This window comes from Lithobates pipiens, unplaced genomic scaffold (assembly GCF_037356315.1).
Source record: "Lithobates pipiens isolate NorthernLeopardFrog02 unplaced genomic scaffold, aLitPip1_a1.2 Scaffold_27, whole genome shotgun sequence".
NCBI classification, from domain to species: Eukaryota; Metazoa; Chordata; class Amphibia; order Anura; family Ranidae; genus Lithobates; species Lithobates pipiens.
In genome coordinates this window covers 62613280-62627064 of record NW_027507788.1, presented here as the reverse complement: position 1 = coordinate 62627064, position 13785 = coordinate 62613280, and positions in this window count along the sequence as shown.

Below are 13785 nucleotides of genomic sequence, written 5' to 3'. Positions count from 1 at the left end.
CGCCAGCATCGAAGGTGTGTGCGATCCTTTTGGCTACGTTGGAGCATGTGGCAGAGAAGTTTGGCGTACCGTTGGCACCGGAGAAGACCGAGGGGCCGACGACAGTGTTGAGTTTTTTGGGCATAGTGCTAGATTCAGACAGGATGGAATGTCGACTGCCGGAGGACAAGTTGATGGCGCTGAAGGCGGAAGTTCGCGGGATCATAGGATTGCGGAAAGTTCAACTCAGGCCTTTGCAATCGCTGCTGGGCAAGTTGAATTTTGCGTGTCGCACTTTGCCGATGGGAAGGGTGTTTTGCCGACGGCTGTCGGCTAGTACCGCAGGGGTGAAGTCGCCTAAGCACTACGTGCGCTTGGGTAAGGTTCACAGGGAGGACCTGGAGTGCTGGCACACGTTCCTGGCTAATTTCAACGGCAGGGCGCTGTGGATGTCGGGTCCGGTAAGCAATTCTGATCTGGAATTGTACACGGACGCGGCGGGGGCGGCAGGTTTTGCGGCCTTCTTTTAGGGTAAGTGGAGTGCTGGGCCGTGGCCGGACTCTTGGAAGGAGGCAGGGTTTGTGAAGAACCTGGTATTGCTGGAACTGTTTCCGGTGGTGCTGGCGGTGGAGTTATGGGGGGATGCGTTTCGAAACCTGAAGGTTCGGTTTCATGGCAACAATTTGGGGGTGGTCCAAGTGATTAACAAGGCGACGGCGACGTCGCCCCCCCTGGTCCGGTTACTCAGGCATCTCGTTTTGCGGTGCCTGCAGTTGAACGTGTTCATTTATGCTGTTCATCTCCCGGGAGTAGAGAACGTCATTGCTGATGTGCTGTCTCGCTTTCAGTGGGACCGATTCTGGGAGTTGGCACCGGGGGCGTAGCTGTGCAGGGTCCCTTGTCCCAAGTGGCTATGGACGATTGCCTTGGACGACTCTCAGGTTGGATCAGAAGGTCGGTGAGCGAAGCTACGTGGTCAGCATACCTTAGGGTGTGGGGAGAATGGTTGGCTGTGGTTCGGGAGGTGGAGGATGGGCAGGAGGCGCGAGATCGGTGGCTGCTGGTTTTGTATTTTGTTTCGAGGCAGATGGAAGCGGGGGTGTCAGTGTCAGGGCTGGACAAGAAGTTGGCTGGTCTGGCGTTTTGGTTTAAGTTTCAGGGCTGGCCGGATCTGACCAAGGATTTCTGGGTTAAACAGGCGGTCAGGGGTTACAGGCGCGCTAAGCCGAGCAGGGACACGAGACGGCCGGTGTCATTTGAGCTGCTGGGCAGGTTGTTGGCACAGGTGGGGGTCACCTGTTCATCGGCCTACGAGGTGGTTTTGTTCCACGCAGCGTTCGCCTTAGCATTTTTTGGGGCGTTCAGGATTAGTGAGTTGGAGAGCCCTTCTAAGCGACAACATGGGGGGTTAGTGGTGGTGGATTTGGTTTGCGGGGCAGACAGGCTGTCAATATGGTTACGGCGGTCGAAAACGGATCAGCAGGGCAGGGGCAGGAAGGTGCAAGTTTTTGCATTGCCCTGTGCCCAGTGGAGCTGGTAAGGAGGTTTCTGGTGTTGCGGCCGGAGGTGGGGGGTTCGTTTCTGGTGCATCAGGATGGGTCATCGCTTTCTAGGTTTCAATTCGTGGCGGTGTTTAAGAAGTGTTTGGCGGCATTGGGGCTGGGTAATCAGCAATTTTCCTCCCATTCGTTTCGGATAGGGGCGGCGACGGAAGCGGTTAGGTGGGGTTTGGACAAGGCGGCTGTCAAACGGATTGGGAGGTGGGAGTCAAGGAGGTTCCGATCGTATGTTCGCCCTCATCTGCTGGGTGTGTAACAAATTGTTGGTTGGAGGGGGGCATTACGGTACAGTGAGTGTCATGGTTTTGGGTGCTACAGACTGTTATGGGGTTGTTTTGTTCTTTTCTTACAGGTGGAACACAGGGCCTGGTCTGGATTGTAGGCCATTCCTACGTGTATTGGGGGGCTAGGAGAGGAGATGTTCGGCCCGAGGGGAGACAGCTCGGCTTTTCCAGACAGGATGCCTGTATCAGGTGGTTTGGGGTGCCGGGTATGCTGTGGGGGAGGACGGTTTCGGAAGTGCACGTCTGAGCAGGCCTCCCGACGTGTTGGTTTTACATGTCGGGGGCAATGACTTAGGCCTTACGTCCATGTTAGACCTGGTGCGGGATATCAAGTTTGATTTTTGGCAGCTTCGGTTGGCCTACCCGCATATGGTCATCGTGTGGTCTGACATGGTGGCCAGGACCTCATGGAGGGTTGCCAGGTCTGTGGACAATATCAATAGGGCAAGAAAAAAAGTGAACAAGGAGGTCAGTGGCTTCGTGGTTAGAAATGGGGGGTTGGCTGTTCGTCACCTGGAACTGGAGGTGGACACATGGCGGTACCTGCGGTGGGATGGAGTGCGCCTGAATGATGTTGGGATTGACTTGTGGGCCCTGGGGTTGCAGGATGGAATTCAGAGAGCCTTGAGGGTTTGGCGGGGCACACAAGGGTAAGGTTTTCCCCTGGTGTGCTGTGGCGTGGTGTTGGTCTTTTGCGGGTGGAGGTTAAACCCCAGTTATGGAAGAGGGCGGGACTCATTGGTGGTATGGGGCCCGTGGGTGGTGGTCCAGCTAACGGTGGTTTTAGCTGGAAGGTGGTTACTGGGTGCACTGCGGTCAGTGGTTTGTGTCCCTGAGCCAGCAGGTCAGCTGGAGGCCTATTTTAGTTTTAAGGTACCGCAGTGCCGGATTGGAGATGGGGGTTAGAGTGGTGGGTTTTTCCTGCAAAGACCAACGGATGGAGTTAACGGATATTACAGTTTTATTACAGTTTTATACAGTTATGTTTATTGATGTTAATTTATTTGAATATTTAATAAACAAAGTTAATTGGCTGCTACGGCCAATTATTTACTCCAGATTGGTGTGGTCTCATTTTCTGGGGGGATTATGGGGACGTAGCAGTGTTTAAGCTATATTGGTTACAATAGGGGGGATAGTAGCCCATCTATTATACGAGGGTCAAGGCAGTAGGTGTTTTATCTCTATGCATTGAGCTAAAAAGTCTTCTGTGTGCAGCAGCTCCCTTCAGCCCCATTGATGCTTACTTGAGGTCCCTCTAGCTCCAGCAATGTTGTAGGAATGACTCGGCCATCTGGGACTCCCCTCCTCATTGGCTGAGACAGCAGCAGTGGAGCCATTGGCCCCCACTGCTGTCAATCAAAGTCAGTAAGCCAGTGAGACTAGACAGTGGGCGAGGCGGGGCTGGGCTGCAACTCCTCGTCTGATGGACACAGGGAGCTGTAACTCGGCTCGGGTGACCCATAGCAAGCTGCTTGCTTTGGGGGCACCCAACAGGAGAGAGGGACTCAAGAAGAGGAGGATCCGGTCTGCTCTGTGCAAATCCACTGCAAAGAGGAGGTAAGTATAACATGTTTGTTATTTTTCATTTAAAAAAAAATCACTTTAATAGGAGCTCAGGAGGAGCTTGGGAAGGAGGAGGAGGAGCTTGCTATGGGGGCAAGGAGGGGGAACAATGGTGAGGCTCTCGGGACCAACAGAGGAAAAATAGGGAGCTTGGTAGGAACTGTTGAAGAATGAGGGGGAGCTTGTGAAGAATGAGGGTGAGCTTGAGAAGAACTGGGGAACAATGGTTAGGATCTTGGGCACAACTTCGAGGGTGGCACAGTGGTGTAGTGGTTAGCAATCTCACCTAGCAGTAAGAAGGGTCCCTGGTTCAAATCCCAACCACAACACTACCTGCCTGGAGTTTGCATGTTCTCCCTGTGCCTGTGTGGGTTTCCTCCGGGTGCTCAGATTTCCTCCCACAATCCAAAGACATGCAGGTAGGTTAATTGACTTCTGTCCAAAATTGGCCCTAGTATATAAATGGGGACCTTGGATTGTGGGCTCCTTGAGGGTAGGGACTGTTGTGAGTGTGCATTGTACAGGGATAGGGACAATTGTAGACACTCATTCAGGTTGAACTGGATGGACTGGTGTCTTTATTCAACCTTACTAACTATGTAACTTGGGGAAAAATGTAGAGGAGTTTGCAAAGAATGATGCTGGAATTATGTAGGAATTATGAAGCGTTTAGTAAGAATGATGTGGGAATGCAGAAGAGCTTGGGAAAAATGATGCAAGAATGAGGAAGAGCTTGGGAAGAATGATGCGGGAGGAGGAGAAGCTCAGGAAACATTCAGGAGACTCAGAAGCATAGGTGGTATATGTGGTGTGGTGGGAGAAGGCTAACACAGGAAGGATGGGTAACCGAGGGAATAACAAAATGATGGATTGTACCAAATGTGTTTTTTTACATTGGAGGGTGGACAGCTGTATGACAGTTGCAACTTTTCAGTGACCTGTCTTCAAAAGCATGTGCATTATCCTTTCTGCAATAAATATCCTGTTGAGGAAGTTCCAGGTGAGAGGTGAGTTGAAAGGGAGGAGAGAGGAGTTATCTATCTACAAGGAGACCTGTATAAAGCGTTCCCTGCTGCGATGCGGGAACGCTGCGAATCCGCTGCAGGTTCCCGTATCGCATGCATCTCGGCGGCAGTTCACACTGCCCTATGCAAACTGCTGGGAGTGTCAGTGAAAGGTTAATGACACCCCCAGATCAGTTTGCATATCGCAGTGCGATCTGCAAACTTGGACAGGAATCGGATCGCATGGTGTGAACACCCATGCAATCCGATTCTGCTGTGGACCAAAAAAAGGGTCCTTTGCGAGTTTGGGCCTGATGCGATGCGAATTCAGCCATACTATCAGTAGGGCTGAACTCGCATTGCACAGAGATCGGATGTGATTTGCACTGCAGTGCGGTGTGAATCACATCCGATCTCATCACCTCAGCAGTGTGAACCCAGCCTAAGGGTCCTTTCACATGGGGCGGATCAGTGCATCATTTAGGAGACATTTGCTGTATACTGCTGCGATTATGTCATTGGCACATGAGTTCTGAAAGAACAGCCGCCCATGCCATTTCCTCAGGAGCATGTGCCATGACCGGCGGGTCCCGCGTGCATGCGTAGGAGTGACATCACATGGCTCCGGCCAGTCACACAGCTGGAGTCCGCACCCCCAGGAGGAAGAGGGGCGAAGATGGATGTGGCCTCCAGTGGGGACAGCGGAGGCTTCGATTGCAAGTTTCACATAATGTGCTAGTATGCGATGTATACTAGCACATTAGGGCTTTACTTTGCAGGTAAGAAAAAAGGAAGAAAAACCCATCAGGGTTTACTTCCTCTTTAAGCAAATTATGAGCATTTTCCAGACTTAGCAGTGCAACTTTAAAATTAATCTGGTTTGTGAACTTGATTTATTTTGATTTGCTTTCATTCTTCCTTTTTCTTTTTTTTTCGGGGAATCCAATCCTCCAGCATTTATCAGTTCTGGAGTTGACTGATTCACCAGCAATTCATTCCAGTAGAGTTATGCCCCGTACACACGAGAGGGATTAAGTCTGACAGACCTCCAAAGGAGTTCCGCCGGAGTTCCGCCGGAGTTCCGACGGAGTTCTGGCGGACTTTTCGACCGAACGGACTTGACCACACACCATCACACCAAACTCCGACGGAGTCGAACGTGATGACGTACGACTGGATTCGACGTAGGAAGTTCCTAGACAGTAGCCAATAGCTGCCCTAGCGTCGGTTTTAGTCCGTCGGAGTAGCACACACACGAGCGGATTTTTCAAAGGGGACCGGGTCCGGCGGAGTTCCGTCGGGAAAATTTAAAGCATGCTTCATTTCTAAAGTCCGTCAGACTTTAGCTTCGCTAAAGTCCGTTGCAGCCCACACACGATCGGATAGTCCGCCGGACTCAGTCCGTCGGAGTTTGGATGTCGAAAAGTCCGCTCGTGTGTACGGGGCATAAGTCTCTTGTGCACTAAATTTACCCACTGACATCACCACAACAGCATCTAGCTCTGTATGTACATTTTGGTCACTGAAGATTTTTTTTCTGATGAAATATCCTTGTACAAATGTGCACAAGGGGTGGGGATTATAGTAATTTATCAGAAAATATGTTTTTTGGCCAATCCTTTTTAAACTTTGCTTGGTGTTATAAAATCAAATCCTGTTCCTGATTCTCATATATCATGGATACTACAGGGGTGAACTGTTCTAGCAGAACTCCCATTTCCATTCATCCCTATGGCCAGATGAGGAGGACACTCATTAGCATATTTGTCTATAGAGGCATTTAAAGCTAGAGGGGGATTTTGGGGTGGAACTGGCCTTTGAATTTCCCCAAAAAATACAATGTTTAGGATTTGAATCTTTCACATTAAAAAGTGATTGTAAAGCCTAATCAGTTTTTACCTTCATACATTCCTTGTATGAAGGTAAAACATGTTTAGGCATCAGCATCCCCCCCACACCCCCTCCCCCTTTTACTTACCTGTACCTGAGTCCTCATTTGGCTCAGCACCATGCACATCTGCAGCTCTTCTCTCACCTCACTTCTGGCTGGGTCTAGATGGCTTTGCTGGGGCACCGGGAGCCATTGGCTCCTAGTGCTGTCAATAAAAGCCAGTGCTGGGGGGGGGGGCTGAGTCCCGCTATGTGTGGCAATTCACACAGTGGGGCTCAGGTGCAAGCATGCAGGTGTGCCCCCATGGGAAGCAGCTTCCCATGGGGGCACTGGACAGAGGGAAGGGAACAAAAAGTGCAGGCAGGAACCCAAAATGAGCAGGTTCGCGGCCGCTCTGTGAAATTTCTTTGCACAGAGCATGTAAGTATAGAGATGTTTGTTATGTTTTAATACAAAAAAATTACCTTTTAAATCTGGCACCGTGTTTTGTGCCACTAACTCCCTAAGGCCGCGTACACACGGGCAGATTGTCTGTCCAACTTAGTCCGCTGAACCGTGTTTCAGCGGACAATCCGCTCGTGTGTGGGCTTCAGCGGACTTTTTCAGCGGACTGTCTGACGAACAAAGTCTTACGGAATTTCCGTAATTTTGTCCGTTCAAACTTGGTTTTGTCCGTCCAAACTTGGTTTCAGCGGACAGTCCGCTCGTGTGTAGGCAAGTTGGACGGACTAAGTATGGCGCATGCTCAGAAAGGATTTACACGGCCGAAGGTTGCATTGCAGTGTATAGGACGTCGTTTTTCTAGTCCCGTCATACGTGCTGTACACGTCATCGCGCACGCTTTCAGCGGACTGTCTGCTCATCGTGTGTGGTCAAGTCCGTTCATTCAAATTTTGAACGGACTGTCTGTCGGATTGTCTGACAAACTTAGTTGGGCAGACAATCCGCCCGTGTGTACGCGGCCTAAGGCAGTAGAAGTCACATCCATATTTTGCACATTATTGATTATAGATCTCACACATACCGTTCATAGATAATTATATTTTTACAGAAAACCAGCATGTATGCATAATGTACATGAGAGTTTGTGAAAATAAGTTGCGCAGACGCACACTCCTAAACTGGCCACAGCTGATAACAGATATCATCACTTATCTTAAACATCTGTATCCATACCTCTGCCAGTTATGTCTGTTTACCTAATGTGTATATAAACCCAACCAAAAGAATCTCGTAATGATATCATTTTCATAATAGCCTGTTCCTACCTGCACTATAGCCGAAAGAAGGCTACAGCACAGGCTTACAATCCCAGGAGGGCGTCCGGCCTTCAAACTCAGCTGATCACAAATTGGGGTAAAAGGGCCAATCACAGCGGCCCTTTACCATGTGATCCGCTGTCAGACAATATCAGCTGATCACATAATGTAAACAAAAGGCCAGTTATTGGCTTTTTTTTCTTACACTGACAGCGTGAGGAGCTAAGAATAAAGCCGATCAGTGGCGTCTCAACATTTGCCCGCAAGTGCTGCTAATCAGTACCCCCTATCAGTGCCCATCAGTACTGCTAATCAGTGCCACCTATCAGTGCAGCCTTATCAGCGCACATTAATGAAGGAGAAAAACTACATGTTTTGCAAAATTTGATATTTTTATTTTATTGTATTTCATTTTCTTTTTTTTTCTTTTTGTTTGTTTAGCCAAAAATAAAAAACCCAGTGGTGATTAAATAGCACAAAAAGAAAGCTCTATTTTAGTGAAAAAAATGATACAAATTTCATATGGGTATAGTGTTGCATGACCGCTCAATTGTCGCTCAATTTGCGACAGTGCTGAAAGCTGAAAATTGGCCTGGGCAGGAAGGGGGTGAAAGTGCCCAGTTGGCAAATGGCTTAAGAACTCCAGGGTTCCTGTCATTTTAAATACTTGGTTTGGGTCAGCTTGGTTAAAATAAAGTCCTACCATGCCAGATGCTTATGGTTGCTGGGGATGCTGTAATTTACTTCTGTTGTCTTCCTGGATGGGAACAGCCAACTTCCCCTTTGCTGCCAGAAACAGAGAGTTGCTTGTATGACACTTCTGCCATTCAGGAACAGCTTTGTATTAATTGGAAAAAAAGGCTGTTCATTGATTGTCAAGGTACCAGGCAAGCAACTTTCTGTTTCCAGCAGCTGAGAGCCAGAGTCAGCCATACCCCTCCTGGAAGACAACAGCATACTGGTATGTAGCAAATGCTACTTGTACAGTGCCTTGCAAAAATATTAATTTGTGTTGCCTCACAACTTGGAATTAACATGAATTGTTTGAGGGTTTGCGTCATTTAATTTACAGAACATGCCACAACTTTGTTTTTTGTTTTTTTTATTGTGAAACAAACAACAAATATAACAGAAAAAGTCAATGTGCATAACTATTCACCCCCCTAAAGTCAATACTTTGTAGAGCCATCTTTTGTGGCTATCACAGATCCAAGTTGCTTTGGATAAGTCTCTATGAGCTTGCCACATCTTACCACTGGGATTTTTGCCCATTCCGCCTTGCAAAACTGCCCCAGCTCCTTCAAGTTGGCTGGTTTGAGCGTGTGAACAGCGATCTTTAAGTCTGACCACAGATTTTCTATTGGATTGAGGTCTGGGCTTTGACTAGGCCATTCCAACACATTTACACGTTTCCCCTTAAACCACTCAAGTATTACTTTAGCAGTGTGTTTGAGGTCATTGTCCTGCTGGAAGGTGAACCTCCATCCTAATCACACACAGAGTGGTGCAGGTTTTGATCAAGAATATCCCTGTATTTAGCACCATCCACCTTTCCCTCAACTGTTACCAGTTTCCCAGTGCCAACTGCTGAAAAACATCCCCACAGCATGATGCTACAACCACCATGTTTCACTGTTTGGGTGATGCGATTTGCGCCAGACATTTTTTTTTGATGGCCAAAAAGTTCAATTTTAGTCTCATCAGACCAGAGCACCTTCCTCCATACATTTTGGGAGTCTCCCACATGCCTTTTTGCAAACTCAAAATGTGCCAATTTGTTTTTTGCTGAAAGTAATGGCTTTCACCTGGCCACTCTGCCATAAAGCCCAACTCTATGTAGCGTGCGGCTTATTGCCGTCCTATGTACAGATACTCCAGTCTCAGCTGTGGAACTCTGCAGCTCCTCCAGGGTTACCTTAGGTCTCTGTGCTGCCTCTCTGATTAATGTCCTCCTTGTCTGTTAGTTTTGGTGTGCGGCCGTCTCTTGGCAGGTTTGCTGTTGTGCCATGTTCTTTCCATTTGGTTATGTAAGATTTGATGGTGCTCCTAGGGATCATTAAAGATTTGGATATTTTTTTTATAACCTAACTCTGACACTTGTACTTTTCAACAACATTGTCCCTTACTTGTTTGGAGAGTTCCTTGGTCTTCATGGCAGTGTTTGGTTAGCGGTGCCTATTGCTTAGGTGTTGCAGCCTCTGGGGCCTTTCGAAAAGGTGTGTATATGTAATGACAGATCATGTGACACTTAGATTGCACACAGGCTGACATCATTTCACTAATTATGTGACTTCTGAAGATAATTGGTTGCACCAGAGCTTTTTATGGGCTTCATAACAAAGGGGGCGAATACATATGCACATGCCGATTATCCGTTTTTGAATTCTGAAAAATAGTTTTATGTACACATTTTCTAATTCTACCTCACCAACAGTGTGTTCTGATCCATCACGTATAATTCAGATTAAACAAATATTAAACTAAAGGCTGTAATGTAACAAAATAGGGAAAAAAGCCGGGGGGGGTGAATACTTTTGCAAGGCACTGTATGTGTTCATTCCCAGCATTCGTACCATTTTGGCATGATAAGATTCATTTTAAAAAGGTTGTAAACCTCAAAAAAAAAAAAAAACCTGCAAGACAAAGGCATTATGAGCTAGTATACATCATATACTAACTCATTATGAAATACTCACCTTAGAGTGAAGCCCTGCGGCAGCGCCTGCACACCGCTGAGATAGCTGACATCTTCCTCAGTGTTTCTTCCAGGTTTGCGGGCTCCAGTGCTGTGATTGGACAAATCCACTGGCCACAGCTGGTCATTTCTTCAGAGCACATGTGTCGATTACGTAAGCGGCACAGTATACAGTAAATGTCTCCTAAACGGTGCAAGTTTAGGAGATATTTACAGTACCTATTGGTAAGTCTATAATAAATCTTCGCTTTAGGCACAAACCCACCAGGGGAGTTTACTTCCACTTTAAGGTCCACTGGAATGAAATACCAAAATGCTACACTATTCAATACCACATATACCATCTTCACATTCAAATTTAAATTGGCTATTAACAAAAGTTAAAGTGATTGTTTATTTAAAAGAAAAAAAAGACAAAGCTTTACAAACATGTCATTCTTACCTGCTCTGTGCAAGGGTTTTGCACAAAGTGCCCCCAATCCTCCTTTTTTGGGGTGCCCATTAGTGTTTTAATTGGCCGATTTATTTTTTATTTTTTTTCTCCTATTACTGTTCTGGGGACAACACAAACTTTGGAATTTTCTTTTACTTTCAATAACGGTAAACGGAATAAATCGTGGAGGTGAATCTCTATGAAAGGGAGGAGCAGCCTCTGTGTCCACAGGCCATAGTGGAGGTCGTAGATGTGGTGCATGATCTTACAGGCAGGGCACACTTGTCCTTTTTTTCAGGTGCTGGGCATGCTATAGAGCTAGAGCACACGGAGCAGGTGGTGGACTGACTAACCAAACCTTCTTCATCCTCAAAGACTAGCATATGATTGTGAAGTGAAGCATCTCCAACCCAGTGAAGGAGCCTCTCCAACACAGTCTGCAGGAGTACCACCATATTCCCTCTGACCATTACACTATACAAGATTAATATTAGCCCAACTGTTTTCCATCATTTTGGTGTTTCAACTAAAATCCCATCCTCAGATGTGTGGGACTTTTTAAGGACATTACTGTGGTTTTTGTTGTAAACCATGGGACTTCTACCCTCTTAAGAATGATTGTTTTGTTGTTTTAGCGCTGTCAATATGGTATATATTGGACAATAGATTCACGAGGGCTATATACTATATAATTTTTAAGATTAATATTATATTTGTCCATCAACACCAGAAGGGAATCCTTTTTTTTGTTTCTCCTTATTCAGAGCATTAATCTAAGCCTCGTTCTCAGTGTTCATCACATTGTTGTGCATCATTGGAGAATGATCTGCTCTCTCCATGGTCCATAATCGGTAAGTAGGAGGCAAGTCCCTAGTCCCCTCCAAAAGCCCTTGTCCTGGTTGGGTTGTCATATTTTTTGCCCCATCCAAAGTAGACTAACAAGGTCCCAGACCCCCCCCCCCCCCCCCTTAGGGTATTCTGTTCTAGTATGTTTTCTTCAGAAAAATATTTTGTATTGCTCTCAGCCTCCTTCACAACCCCCAATTCCTTTTATTCTGGTTGCTGTGATCTGACTTCCTGGGGGTGGCTACGCTGATTCTCTGTGGTCCCAATGCAAGTAAGAGCACAGCAAACCTTTCTTGTTCACTATGGACTATGGATGTGTAGTATGCATAGAACAGTGCACATGACCACAACTAACGTACATTGTTCCTTTATAACAATTGGAAGTGAGGAGGTAATGAAGATGTTTAGGATTTTACAGAGCATTTTACATGTAGATGGAAAAACACAGACATGATTTCATGTAAAATAGATCGCAGGGCTGTTAAAGTGGTTGTAAACCCTTACAAACCACTTTGACCTACAGGTAAGTCTAGATTAAGACTTAGGCCCCTTTCACACTGGGGCGGTGCGGGCGTCGGCGGTAAAGCGCCGCTATTTTTAGCGGCGCTTTACCGTCGTTTTAGCGGCGGTCTGCGGGTGCTAGCGGGGTGGTTTTAACCCCCGCTAGCGGCCAAAAAAGGGTTAAAACCGCCCGCAAAGCGCCGCTGCAGCGGCGCTTTGCCGGCGGTATTGCCGCGCTGTCCCATTGATTTCAATGGGTAGGAGCGGTTTAGGAGCGGTGAATACACATCCAAAGATGCAGCTAGCAGGACTTTTTTCACTGTCCTGCCAGCGCACCGCTTCAGTGTGAAAGCCCTCCGGCTTTCACACTGGAGTGAAAGGGGCCGTTTTTTTTCAGGTGCTACACAGGCGCTATTTTTAGAGCTGTAACGCCTGAATACCGCCCCACTGTGAAAGCAGCCTTACCTGTAGGTCCAAGAAATATCTCCTAAACCTACACGGTTTAGGAGATATTTACTAAAAGACAGTGACAGCTGTCTACGGCGCATGCACCGTAGACAGCGGCACGCAGGCGCACTATCGCCGTTAGCAGCATGCCGCTAGTGGCGGCTCCCGTGCGCATGCGCGGAAGTGACATCATCACTGCTCCAGCGCTGTGAGTGGCCGGAGCAGCGATACCCGGAAGAAGATGGACACTCCAGATTACAGGGGACAGCGGTGACATCTCTGGCTCCTGTGCCAGGTAAGTGACACATAATGGGCTACTATGCGATGCATAGTAGCCCATTATGCTTTACTTTTGCAGGGAGACAAAGGAAGTAAACCCATCAGGGTTTACTTCCTCTTTAAGTAGTGGATGTGGATGGATTATTATTGAAAAATAAGGATATTGATATTGTTTAGTGTCACCATAACCTGTAGGGAATTCATCACACTATATTCAAGAATAAAATAACCTATTTTATTGTTTTATTATTTTTAAAATATGCTGAGTTTAATTTTCTTGGCTTGTGAAGTTGTGCTTTTGAATTTTCGATGTGTGGTAATGTTTTCTCAAAGATAGTTTGATTTACAATATCCATCATCTTCTCCCAGGTCCATTATCATGAAGAGGTGAAACGTGTGGTAGGAGAACTCCTGCAACTGGCTCAGGAATTCTGGAAGTTTGATCTTGACAACCCCTAGTAAGCGGTCCCAGTCCACCTGTAGGTACAAGGAAGCCCAACGCCAGAGGCTTCAGATAAGGGGATACAAAGTAGGGGGCATATACTGTATGCTGTTCATGTACATAAAATAAACTTTGTTGTTTTCTTGTATGAGAAAATGTTTCTCCCTGAGTTGAGGTATCCGATTTGCCACCATTACTAGTAAAAAAAAAAAAAATATATATATATATATATATATATATGTATATGTATATATACACCATAATTTGTAGCCGCTGTAACTTTTGCGCAAACCAATAAATATACATATGCTGGGATTTTTACATATTGGCCTAAATTGATGAAGAAATTACATTTTTTTATTGGAAATGTTTTATAGCAGAAAGTAAAAAATATTGTTTGTTTGTTTGTTTTTTAAAATGATCCGTTTTTTTTTGTGTATATAGCGCAAAAAAAAAAAATCGCAGAGGTGATCAAATACCACCTAAAGAAAGCTCCATTTTGTGCGGGGAAAAAAACAGACACAAATTTTATTTGGGTACAGTGTCGCAGGCCCATGCACTCAAATGACCTGGTCATGAAGGGGGGGGGGGGGGGTAAAC